Here is a 13,458-nt window from a genome sequence, read left to right on the forward strand (position 1 = left end):
GAAGAATAAATAAATGATAGAAGTATTCACATTGACTCCAGGATTTAGTAACTCTGAAGCCAGCATGTTTTCAAGTTAGGTATGGCAGACCTCTAGTGGCCAAAAAGAAGACTGAGAAAATGTGTTTGCGAAAGAATAATCACATACAGGTATTGCTTTAAAAGATCCTATCATAACAGGTCCTTACTGTGTTCAGTTACTTATTAATAAAACTGAGTGCCAAATGCGTTATGAGCTCCTTTTTCTAATAACTGCTTAGAATGCATTGCTTATGCAAATAAATCCAGTAATCTTTTAATTATTATTAAAATTTTTAAAAGTACCTGCAGAAGGGGAATAATTACTCACTTTGAAATTTCATAGTACAAGGAATATGAAAGTATTCACTCATTTTCAAATTGAGAAAAGGAGGAACAATTATGACCAAAAAGGTCTTGGATAGCAGAAGTCTCAAATATTATGAAAATAGTAGATTTAAAAATGATAATAGCAAACGATGTTACAACACCAAGTAAAAGTCTAAAACTATAAAAAGAAGGATAAAAGTGATTTCAATTCTTAAAAATTAATAATAATGTCCTAAAGTCAAATGACTTTAAAAAATCAAGGAAGAATGATTTGTTAATGCAAAACATGATTTTGTTATAAACTCAAGGATTTCCTAGGGGAGACCAAGTTGAGCTTTTCCTTAAGTTAGTCACTATTAAATAAAGCATTTAGCATCTATTCCAACTTGGTTATATTGCATATAGTCTTCAGTTTGTGAATCAAGAAGTTAACTTGTGATTTTTTAAAGTTACTTTAGTTCTTTTCTTACATTAGTCTTTTTTAAAAAAATAAATCAACAATGTATAGTACCTTGGGTAGATGAAAGAAAATATATGCATCTCAGTAAAATTATCTGTGTAAAGTTTATGCAATTGACGAAAGGTGAAAGGAGAGGATTAGGAAGTCCTGGACGTGGGAGTACAGACACAGGAACTTCTCTCATATATCACTGCAGAATTAAAATGTGTTCAAGAAAGGACTGCTTTTCACCTTAACTAGCAGAATTAAAATAAGCCCAATTCTTTGGGGATTATTTTTTGATTCTGAATATTTTATAGTATTTGTTCAGTGTAACTATTTTAAAATAAATGTCATTCAAAAGTCATAATTATTTTTAGATTTTTTTGGTAGTGGGGATCGAACTCAAGACCTCACACTTTAGATTTTTTTAAGGGATCATGTTTAGAGTGTTTGCCTTATTTATTAGCTCTGAATTAATTTAATTATAGAGGCATAATTTATTATGTTAGAGATTTAATTATGAGGCATCATTGTATGTTTAAGGGAACAGATACAACAACTAAATCTTCTGAATTTGACAAGAATATAAATAGCTATCTGAAAGCAAATAGAAAAAGTTTCTAAGCAATATTAGATAGCTATAATAAAAATATCTCTTAAAATTACAGGACATGTATACACAAAAATTAATTTTTTTCTCTCCTTTAGTGCTTTTGCATTTGTGTTGGAAGCTCTCTGCACTGAGCATGCAGTGTAATACCCTGCAGGGTTAGCACCCCTCGTCTACTGCCTTGTGGGCAAGTTCTACAGCATCTCCTACAGTTTTGAGAGTAGCCTAGAGCTGTTCTCAAGCAACTCTATGGAATGATAAGATTTCTCGGGAGTGATGAGAGGAACTGGGGAAAGCCTCACATTTGATTCCCCAGATGTATTAGCTTTCTTTCCATTGCTGTAACAAATACTGAGACAAGTCCACTTCAAAGGAGGAAAGGTTTGTTTTGACTCACAGTTTCAGAGATGTCAGTACATGGTCACTTGACATGATTGCTTTTGGGCCTATAGCAGTGTAGAATTTCATAGCAGGAATGTCAATCTGTGGAAACTGTTCACTCCTGACCACTGGGAAGCAAAAAGAGAAGGGCTACCATGATTCCAATATTCCCTATAAGGAGACACATCAGATGACCTTGTTTCTTCTCATTAGGTGCCACTCTTAAAAGTTCCACCATCTTCCAGCCACATTGCAGGACCTGGGACACATGGGCCTTTGGGGAACGTGTATCCAAGCCACAGCAACCTGTTTCTAAACAGCAAGTTAGGCTCCTCATGCATGGCTGTTTGAGTACCCAACCACATTTATGCCAGGACATAATTTGCTGTGGGTCTGCTTCTAAGAAGGTCAATTATTCACTGGAGGAAAAATCCACACTTCTTTGGTGTTCCTGCCTTTGATTTTTCCTTTTCCTTTCTCCTTCTTTGCTTTCCTTCTCCTTTCTTCTCATTTCTCCCTTAATATTTAGTTGTTGTTCCCAAAAATATGAGAAAACACTGAGTTCAGATTTGGAACTGTTTGTGATGCCTCTGTGCTGCTTCTTGGGGTGCATGTATATGTGTATAGTACGAAGGATTGAACCCAGGATTTTTGCACTAAGCCACATTTCTGTGTTTTTTTAAATTTTGAGATAAGGTCTTACTAATTTGTTAAGTTGTCCAATGTGGGCTTGACTCTCCAACCTCAGCCTCCCAGCATGCTGGGATTACAGGGCTACTCCACCACTCCAGCTTCTTTGTGATTTTTACTTCCTCAATTCTAATTGGTTCATCTAACAAATATTTATTTGTTGAAAACATTAACATATGAATACTGTTACTGAGCAGGTTGGCTTAAGATATAGCTAAAATAAGAAAAGAAAGACAAACTCAGACACGGTCTGTCTTTAGAAAGTTGTCAGTGTAGGGAAAGAGACTGAGAGTAAACAAAGGGAAAGCTACAGCAGAGTAGGATAAGTACATTAGTGAGGTGTCCATGCCCAGAAAGCATGCCACATGGAGGTGGCATTTCAGCTGAGACCCTGAGCAGGGATCCCAATGTGGGCAATTTTGACAGTGTTTGGAAATATGATTGGTTGTTCTGACGGGGGAGCAGGATTTCAATTTACTGATCATGTAGTGTGATTTTGATTTGTGTCTATGACAGGAATATGTTAAATAAACCATCTGTTTTTATTCCTCATACATTATATTTTCCTGTTTTCTCCATCTTTCGATAAGACTCCAGTGGTTTCAAATTGGGAGCAGACAGCATCCTAACATGCAGAAGGCATTGTTCAGCTCTGAATGTCAAGTTAGACATTTTTCAAACACCTAGTAAAGCAATTACCTTGACTACCAGAATTTTTAGAGAAAGAAAAGTTTTTCTTGGAATTCTAATACTTTCATATAATCAAGACACCTACATATGACTCATAGCATAGTGTGTTATTGCAAGACATTTAGTAAGTTCAAAGAAGGGTACAGTGTCACGGCGGGTTCCATCAGAGAGGAAAATGCAGAAAATTCATCTGATGCTAAAGGAGGTCAGGAACTAAGGAAGAGGAAAGAAATGTACCCCCTAGGATGATCTTGCTTTGTCTTTGGTAGTGCTGATGAGGGCATCCAGAGCCCTGACATCCTTTAGGGGAACCAGAAACTTGACCTAGGCTTCTCAGTGGGGGGCCTAAAAGGACACAGATCTCCTGGAGTGACTAACTACAAGCTGGCACAGCCCCTGTCTGAAACGACTTTTGAGCAGCTGGTAAAAATGGCCACAAGAGATGCTCTAGCTCATGGGCTTGGAATAGTGCTGGCACAAAGGGAAAAGTTTCCAAGACAGAGTTTCAGGGTACCCTACTGGGGGCTGCGGTGGGCCTTAAAGCACCATCAGCACCAGGGAGAGCAAGGAGAAGGTACAGTGGATCAGACTGTGGGACGCATTCCTCTAGGTCCCAGGGGCTACTGCAGAAGGCTCCCTGAATCCTGAACACACTGCTGCCTTATACCATAAAGCCCTTAGATTGCGCTGAGGATAGGGAAGAAAATCTCTGGAGCAAAGGTCAGTGGGGCAGATTGAATTTGTGAACCTAGATTCAGAAAACATTAGTTAACTAGAAAGACGCTTCTTAAATTATAAAAGCTGAAGCACTGCTTACTGGTGGTACTGATTCATTTCCCCCACTGTTAATGGTAATGTGACTGTGAGAATGTAGAGTTCAGGAAAATAAAGAAAATACTGTGTGTTCATGTGTGTGTGTGTGTGTGTGTGTGTGTGTGTGTATTGGGGGAGTTGAGAGGTAATATATCAATTTATAGCAATATAAGGATTCCTAAGGAACTAGTGACAACATTTATCTGTGCTCCTAATACTCCCAGAATAATATGCATGTCTTTGTAATGGAGCTTGACTTTCTAGTCAGTATCTGCTTGAGGCTCAAGTCATCAAGAGTTTTGAAGCTGCAGCTGGTCCTCGGAAAAAACTTATTTCACAAATTCTGACAGCTAAAGGTCCAAACAGGGCCACAACCACAGGGCTCTTCACCTATGGAGAGCAAGTTGTTTTTGAAGGAAGAATACAGATAATGTGGCTGCCTTGGATGATGGAGTAAATTATGTAAAGCACAGAATGTACCTGGCACATAAAACTCCATGTTGGTTTTGGTTATCACCATGATCAGCGGTAGAAACAGAAATGATATCAGGAGACACAGGAGAAGAAGCAATCGAAGAGGTCATTGTGATTTCCCAGGGAAAATAGAGCTAAAGCATCCTGTGAAATACTTAAAGAAAAAGGTTACTTCAAATGGAAGAATCAAGAAAGAACTTTAGGGATGGTATTTGATGAGGGCCTTGAAGATATCACCATTCAGGCCTCCTAACAATGCTGGCTGCTTAGAAAATATAAGGGTAGGAGAGTTTCCAGGAAGTACAATAAACTGACCAATGCAGAGATGCACAGAGTTCTGTGGAAAGAAACAAAAACAAAACAAGTCAGCGGAAGACAGCTGTTTATTGAGATTCTGGAGAGGAGGCCACACCCATCAGCGTAAATTCACTCTCTTCCCTCTTGCAAAGTTGATCATGCAATAAAAGCAGTGCATGTATTAGACTTCCATGGGGAGAAATTTGCTTTATCTCCAAATCAGTCTTTAATAACTCTCTTTGGCAATAGCTGGGCTAAAACCTGGCTCACTATCATGTGCAACTGAAAGCATCAGGAGAATTGGAGGTAAAAGGAGAAAAGTGGATTTTAGGTCCACATTTTTTTGGACTTTGAGGTCCAAAATCTTAGAGGTTTTTTGTTTTTTGTTCTCTGTTTTTTTTTTTTTTTTTTTGAGAGAGGCTGTCACTATGTAGTTCAGTCAGTCCTTGAACTTAATATGTAGCACATGTTGGCCTCGAACTCACAGCAATCTTCCTGCTTCAGCCTCCAATGAGCCGGGAATACAGGTATGTGCCACTGTATCCAGTTTACCCTTATTACTATGAACCATTGCTAATATATTACTGAGGTCAGTCAAGATGATGGCTTCCTTTATTGTGATAAAGGACAAATGTGGTTTTGATTTATCAAGTTATTTTGGGACTCTCTCTTTGCGAAGTGAGAAGTTACCTGGTTGAGGTACATTCTTTATATTGAGTTCACATGTAATTTCTTTTGACTCACTGATTCAAGGATGAATGGACACTTATCTTTCTGTACCGCACATCTAGCAGGTTCAACAAGGCAGAGAGAAAAGAGTAAATTGAAATTAAAACTCACTTGAAAAAGAAACGATGCTATATATGTATATGTCTGTCCTACGGCAAATACGATGTTTTATTTGACAGGACTTGCCAACCTGTGAGATTCTTAGTTTACGTTGTGTTCATTTCTGAATTGGCTTGGCTCTATGAGAAGATGTTCACCAAATCTGTCACAGAGATAAATGTTGAGTACACCATTTTTCTCTCTACTCTGCTTAGATGTATGGTTCCTACTGCTGTAAATTAAGACTCTAGAGGTTAAATGAGGGCTTAAGAAAGCATAGGATTTGAGTTCATTTCACAGAGCTCCATTACAATTTTAGAGCAGCCGAGCTATTTACTTCTCAGCTATTTATTTACATGGCAGTAGCCAAGAGCAGAGCGTGATGAGTATAATCTTGGAGTCAGGTTCTAGCTGTCAGAGTGTCTTTGGTGATGAGCTTTTACCCTCCTGCTTTGCTTGTTCTTCTAGCTCTGTGGTTCCTAAATCAGCAGTGCCATTGCCTGAGAACTTGGTGCATTATAGGATTATGCCCCAGAATCACTCTGGGGATAGTATCTTGTGAGCTGTGCTGTAATAAACATTCATGGTGGTTTGGGTACACAGTGAAGACTGAGAATGTAGTTTTTATGATCACCACTTGGGAGCATTTTGAAGCAAAAAGCTAGGGCAAAAAAAGTGCATTAAAATCCTCTCCTTTTGCAGGCTGAGTAGCTTCTTCTTAAAGTGAGCACTTTCCATTTTTCTTAAAAGGAGATAGTTAACAGAGCCCTGTATGGGGCACAGGCAGTGGAGTGGCAGCATTCTCCTGAGCAGCAGTCTCACACCAGGTTACTCAGCCCTGTTTTCGCAGGCTGAAAACAGGGAAATTTCAGAGGGAAATTTCGTTTCCATTCTTTGGAGGATGCAGGTACTAGACTCTTCAGTAACCAAGAATGGAGTTTTCTAACCAAGCATCCTCTCTGCTTTCAGCTGGCAGCATGAAAAGTATCTCATCTCTTTCATGTAGGAATTTATTGAATATCAATAAAAGCCAGCCCACTCTAACATCCTAACTTTTTCCTCTCAAATATCTTTAATGTGTACATGGCCATGTTCTCAAGGTACAGAAGGACAAAAGTGATTACTATTGTTGTCATGAATAAGAGGCAATAGCTGGAGTCTTCTGATCAGTGAATTATCTCAGGGGCCTCCACTCAACTATCTTGTTAGCTAAGATGTCAATTTGGAGTTTCTTAATTCTAATGGGGAGCCTAGGTTCCAGTTTATGTAGCAAGGTCCTTAGTTCTTGTGGTTTTAATGTGTTTCCCTGAAGTTTCATGTGTTGGAAAGTTAATGTCCAAATTCATGTTAATGGTGTGTGGAGACAGAGCCTTTGGGATGTAAATAAGATTAATGAAGACATTAAGTTCAGACCTCATGGTGATGTTTGTGGCTTTAAAAGAAAATGGAGGAGGAGGAGAAGGAGAAGGAGGATAAGGAAGAAATCAGAGCTAGTATAATTCCTTTGTCTCATTTTTAGATGTCCTTAGTCATGTCATGATGCAGCAAGAAAGCCCTCACCAATGCCACTGTCAAGATCTTAGACTTCGTAGTATCTAGGACATGATCTAAAAGAGTCTCTGTTTTTTACATATTATCCTATCTCAGAAATTTCATTATAATAACATTAAATAGATTGAGACAGTTCCAGATAACAGAAATCAAATATGGTTATTATACAGGAAAGGTACGAATGATAATTTTTTTTTTTTTTTAACAAAAAGAGATCTCAGAGATTCATTGGGAAGACTAGGGACTGAGAAACAAGACAGGACTATTAGGCAGACTCAAGATGAAAATCAGTCAGCAGTAGTCATAGCCAAGATCAAGCGGCAGGCTGGATCTGGTCAGTGCACCACAGTGCGTTTGGCTGCTGAGATAAATTCACATCTACCATCTGTATGTTATTTTGCTGGACATCAAGGTCTAAGTCTGGGGTAGTTTCTAGTCTCTCAACTTAAATCACGTGCTCATCTTTGTTTAGTCTATGAAGAAATGAGGATGGGGACGTTCCATGCTCCATAAGGACACGAGCTGTCCAGGTACCATGAGTAGTACTGAGGGTCAGAATGCATGCTAGGAAGGCCAAAGAACTGACACATATGTGTATCCTGCTTCTATCTAGCAGTGAATATTATTAGTAGTACACTTTGTTGAAGAATAGTTTTGAAAATGAAAAAAATTCTAAAATCATGATGCACATATATAAATCTAATGTGATACTGTAAACAGAAACTTAATGTAATAACCATTGATTTATATATATTAGAAATTAAGATTTTCAAGTGATCAGAAATTTTTTCTATGTTTTATGTATATAGAATAAAATTAGTAAACTGTTTCATATAGTGGATTATTTGTAAAAACCAATTTTGGGATGTTTTCTCAATAACAAACATTTCTATTTTCTCTATTTTATTAATGTATAAAATTATTTGAATGTAGTAATAACCGTGAAAGAACAATGAGAGAAAGAGGAAGAGAAAACAATGGTGAGTAGCTAGGAAAAAAGAAGGAAGAAAAATAATATTTATTGAGTACTGTGCTACTTTCTTTGTATAAATAATCTCATTTACCTTTTAAATATGTGTGGACCATTCTGATATGCAGAACATATTCTTCCAGTGGAATTCTGCCTGAGAGCTGTAAAAAAGGAAGTAATGGTTGAATGGACATTTCTTTGTCTACAGTTCAAGGAGTGAATAACTTCTTCGTTTACCTTTGAAAAACTCTCTGCATCATTTGAAAATATATTATTTAGTCTAAGTTTAAAAATTCTAAATTTTGGTCGGTATAGTTTTGAAAATTAAGTCAACTTATTTTGTGATCTAACTTTTAACAAATGAGTAACACATTCACTAAGTTTAAATCCACCCTTAAGTTTATCCCAATTATATGAATTTTATGTTTTATCTTTAAGATCAAAGTCTATTTATACCTTGCAACAATATTCTCAAACTCATATTTTAACCCAAAATATTATGTTGCCTAGAAGTTTTCAAGCCTCAACTTTTGTGTACAAAGGGAATTTTATATCTGATTATAATTTAACATGCAAATTTATAAAGAGAAGGCAAAAATTTAGCTAGTCTCTTTGGAAAATCAAAACAGCTTGGACTTAACTATCACAAGCTAAGTTCCCAACCATATGGAACCATTTACTAGATGAAGTAGTTTATTTACTTCGAACAAGTTCCTCACAGATGTTCTAAAAATCATTTTATGGTTTTAAAAAATGGCAAACTAAGGTCAAATTCAAATGGCTGGAAGAGGCCTATCCAAGCCTAGAACAATAATCTGTATGTACTTCAGAAGGAGTTGCCAGTAAAAAGCACTAGAGCTTGAGTTATCATAGGCATAAGGTATTATTTTATCACTTTCATTTGTAGGAAAAAATGCATGGAAACATGTACAAGCTAATGGGGTTTACTTTACTGGTTTTAGGGAGTTTTTGATTGCATTCTGAAGATGAAACTTAAACTTCGTATGGATATTGGAAAAGTGACTGTGAACTTGGAATCATTTAAGATACCGTGAATGGCTAATATCAAACCAAGAAAAGACACAATCATCTCACTACAAGTGCAGTAAATGGAGGAATCTGGACTGAGGAACTTCAAAAGAGTCACAGTTGAATACTACAGAAGACAAGTTTCAATTAGGAGCTACCACATAACACAGCCACCTCTGCCAGAGCAGGAGATTTTCCCGGGTTTCCCTTCCCTGGCCTCCATCTGATCTCATCTGAGAATAGTCAAGGATATGTAGTAAAAATGAAATTCTGGTCATATCACACTATTCCTTAAACCTTCCTCTGTGCTTGGATAAAAATGAAAAATCCTTAGCATGACTTACTCCTTCATAATACAAATATTTCTTGCTGTCTTTCCCAAACTCAGGGACCCTTCTGCCCACAATGTGCTTCTTTTTGTCTTTCCAGGTCTATTTCTACTGAGATCAAATTGGAAGCACCGTTTCCCCTCAAAAGCTTTTCCTGTCTCTCAGATCTACAGAAGATGGACAGCAAATCACAGATGAACACCTAGTCATTTGGTATTGGCTGGTATGGAGAAATGTGAGGAGCAATAGTGTTATTTTGCTTTGAGTGACACAGAAAGGCCTTTCCAATCAAGGACCATTTGAGAAGACCTGAAGGGGTTGAAGGTGCATGGTGTACAGCTGTCAGGGAAGGGGGGTCCAAGAGGAGGCAGCAACTGGTGCACAGGGCACTGAGGTTGAAAGGACTTTGTGTTTGAGGAAAAGCAAGAAGGCCAACATGACAGCATCCAAGTGAGGGGGGTCGAGAGGGCTAAAAGGCAAGCTCATGTGGACATCATGATAAGAAGTGAGAATTGTGATCTAGAACAAGAAGAAAAGCTGAAGTAAAGTGAGTGAAGAAGCAGCTGGAAAGAGTGGGGTTAGGGGTTTGACCAGGGTGCAGTGCATGAAGGGAGCTAATGAAGGAGCCTGGCTGTTCCTTTGAGCTAAGCACTATGGTGGTAGAGAGTTTCAGCAGAAGAGAAGCACAATGTGATATATATTTTGAATAATCACCCTACTAGAAGTGTACAGGGGGAAACAGTAGTGACAGGAAAATTAGTTTTGAGGGTTTTGCAGTCATCCTGATAGATCATGAATGTGATGCCCAAAGATAGGAAAGAGGTCCAGACATCTAAATCGCCTTTGAAGGTGGAGCCAAAAGAAATTGCTAATGCAAGGTGAGAGAAAGACAAGAATGTCAAAAATGATCCCCATACTTTGGCCTGGGCCACAACGAATAGGGAATAGAATAATCAAAGTAGAAAACCAACAGACGCTCTTAAAGGGTGAAGGTGGAGATGGGTGGCCACTGCTACTGGAATGAATAATTCTCTTTAGAACATGTTGAGTTCAAGATAACTAGTAGCCGAGTAGAAAGTCTAGTAGTGTAATGTAAGCTATAAAATCCTGGAGTTCAGCAGAGATGTTCTGTGCTACAGGTATATACTTCAGAGTTATCTGCAAGTAGATGGCATTTAAAAACTAAGGCTAAATGACATTATTTTGCGCAAGTATAGATTGAGGAGAGGAGATCAGAGAACCTCCAAGAGCACTCTGAACTTTAGAAGTAAATAAAATAACGAGCTTTCAGAAAGGCATTAACTTGGTTTATGAGATAGAAAGACACCCCAGAGATTGGTGTTTAGATGTGAAGTGAAGAGTGTTTCAGGAAATGGAAAGAGGTTGTGTGCACTATTGCTGATGGACTGAATAAAATGTGTTTAGGAAATAGACTTTGGATTTGGCAATGACGTTTTTGATAGGAGGAATTTCTGTGCAGTGTTAAGGATGAAACTTTGATTAGATGTTCCAAAAAGAATGAGAACAAAACCATGGAGATAGTATAAAGGTCAGTGGTTGCAAAGGCATCCAAGGAGGGTCATATATGGATGGCTGAGCATGGGAGAATTTAGGACAGTGACACTCTTCCATATAGCAATAAGTATATGAATGTATATGACATTTTACATTTGTGAAACATATGGGCTGATGTAACACAAAGAGCTATAAGGTATGGAATTTGTTATCAATAATATCAATATTAACTTATCAAGTAAAACAGATATACCACACTAATGAAAGTTAATAATCAGGAGAAGACAGGCAAGAGAGGTGGGAGGAGAGAATGCATACTTATCTCTCCATACCTTCTGCACAATTTTTTGCAAACCTAAACTGTTCTAAAATTAAAAAGCCTACTAATGAAGAACATTAAGCAAGAATGAGAGGATATTTAAATGTGAGTATTCTGGTTGTTAAGTTGTTGGCTCTCAGCTTCTAAACCACGTAAGTAGCAGCTAGGACTCCAACGACTTAGCCATCGCAGGTGATTTCCTACCAGGCTTCACTGATAGAGTACAGTGGAGGAAACTGAAAGGCTGGGAAAGGGAGGGGTCACTTTCTCTTTCCTCTTTTCTCTGACTGCACAGCTTAACCTAGCACTGACTATTCACTTTGGCAGCTGGTAGATCAGGTCTGAGAGCAGTCCATGATTCCTTTCCTTTTTCCTGTACTCCTCAAACCACTTACTGACCCGTCAGATTATTGTGACAGTCACAGAGGTCCACATTGCAACTGGGCAACCTTGCCCACCTGTCCTGCTCCCCTTCTTAAGGGTTCAGGTAGTGCTATAGTAGGATTAAGGGGCAACACTAAGGACTCTCTTTAGCACTGGTAACCACACAGATTTCACTTTTGTAGTATCTGTCGTCACAAATCTGTTGTAGTTTCTGTTCAGGAAGGGAGGATGCCTCTCTGATTCACTGTTACAGTCCCAGGATCGGCACAATCCCTGACCCTGTAGGGGCTCAGTTTACTTATTAAGGTAACAGTGATAGACAAAGAGAAGAGTTTCTTGGTTTCCAATGGTTTAATAAATTGTGATAAACTAAGGGGCTTAAAACTACAGGAATTTATCATATCACAGCTTTTGAAGGTAGAAGTCCAAAATCAAGGCTTAGCAGGGCTGTATACCTTTGGAGAATGCTTCCTATATTGGTCACATTCTTGGTGTTCGGACAAAATACCCAACGTGCTTCATTAAAAGAATGAGACATTTATTTTGGCTCACAGTTCCTAGAGGATTTACTCCACAGTCAGCTGACTCTGAGGTGGGAAGGAAATGGTGGAAGCATCTGGTGAGGAAAACTGCTCGCGTCATGGCAGCCAGGAAGCAGAGTAAGAAGGAGGGAGCTGGCGGAGGACGATTCGCCCTGGCCCCAGGGGCCCCGTCTCCACCTAGGCACTACCCCTAAAGGTGTGTGCAGCTACTGAGTTCATTGATGCATGAATTCATTGAAGAGTATTGTGTCCTTATGATCTAATCACCTTTCAAAGCCCTGCCACTGAACACAGGTTTTGGGAGACAGCCTAGATGTAAACTGCACAGTTTCCCATTCTTTCCAGCTTCTGGTGTCACCTTGCTGTTCACTGTGGCCACACGACTCCAATTTGACCTCCATGTTCACATGGCACTTCTTCTGCTGTACCTTCTGGGTCTTTGTGCCGCATGGTGCTTCTCTCCCTTGTCTCCGTGATCTCTCCTCCTGAGATGATCAATCATACTAGCATAGGACATACTGCAATCAAATGCAAGCTTCTCAACTTGAGGAGGACCCTAATTCCAACTAAGGTCACATTCACACATAGTGCGAGTAGAAAAGCCATCGTATCTTTTTGGAGCACATAATTTAAGGCATAGTGAGGAGTGTAGAGAAAATGAGAATGGATGGAAAAAAGAAAGGCAAAGGAAAAATATCTGAGTCAGGGCAATATATTTAACATTTTTATTTACTTTGCAGTAATTACTCAATTCTAATTTATTTCATTTTCTTTTAACAAAAGCCCTTAGCTGCTCTGTTCCTCCTAAATTCCATCTGTTTTAGTTCTCATAGGTCTAGCCTGCTAATAATCTACTAAATAATAATTCTGGATATCTTTACATGAAACAGAGAAAGAAATTCAATTCTATTATGATATTTCTTATATTTTTATGTTATGAATTCATTGCTTGATATTTCATATAATCTTATAATCTATATGAAACAACCAGAAAATAATGAAAGCATTCAGGCTTTACAAAAGCATTAATCTATATTCATTCCTCAAAAACCTTTGCTTTTACTATCTGTGTAGTAAGAGATAGAAATGAAAATATATGAAAATATATTCTCAGTCAGTTTTTATGTGTTCACTTAATTATTAATTTATTTCAATCCCTTTAGTAAATATTAAGATAATAGACTTGCATTCAATCAAGTCACTTTATCCTAGGAAAGGAAGTGGAAAGACAACTTAATAGTCAATAA

The sequence above is a fragment of the Cavia porcellus genome, unplaced genomic scaffold, assembly GCF_034190915.1.
Source record: "Cavia porcellus strain 051 isolate PalLab524CR breed Dunkin Hartley unplaced genomic scaffold, mCavPor4.1 scaffold_4, whole genome shotgun sequence".
Lineage (NCBI taxonomy): Eukaryota > Metazoa > Chordata > Mammalia > Rodentia > Caviidae > Cavia > Cavia porcellus.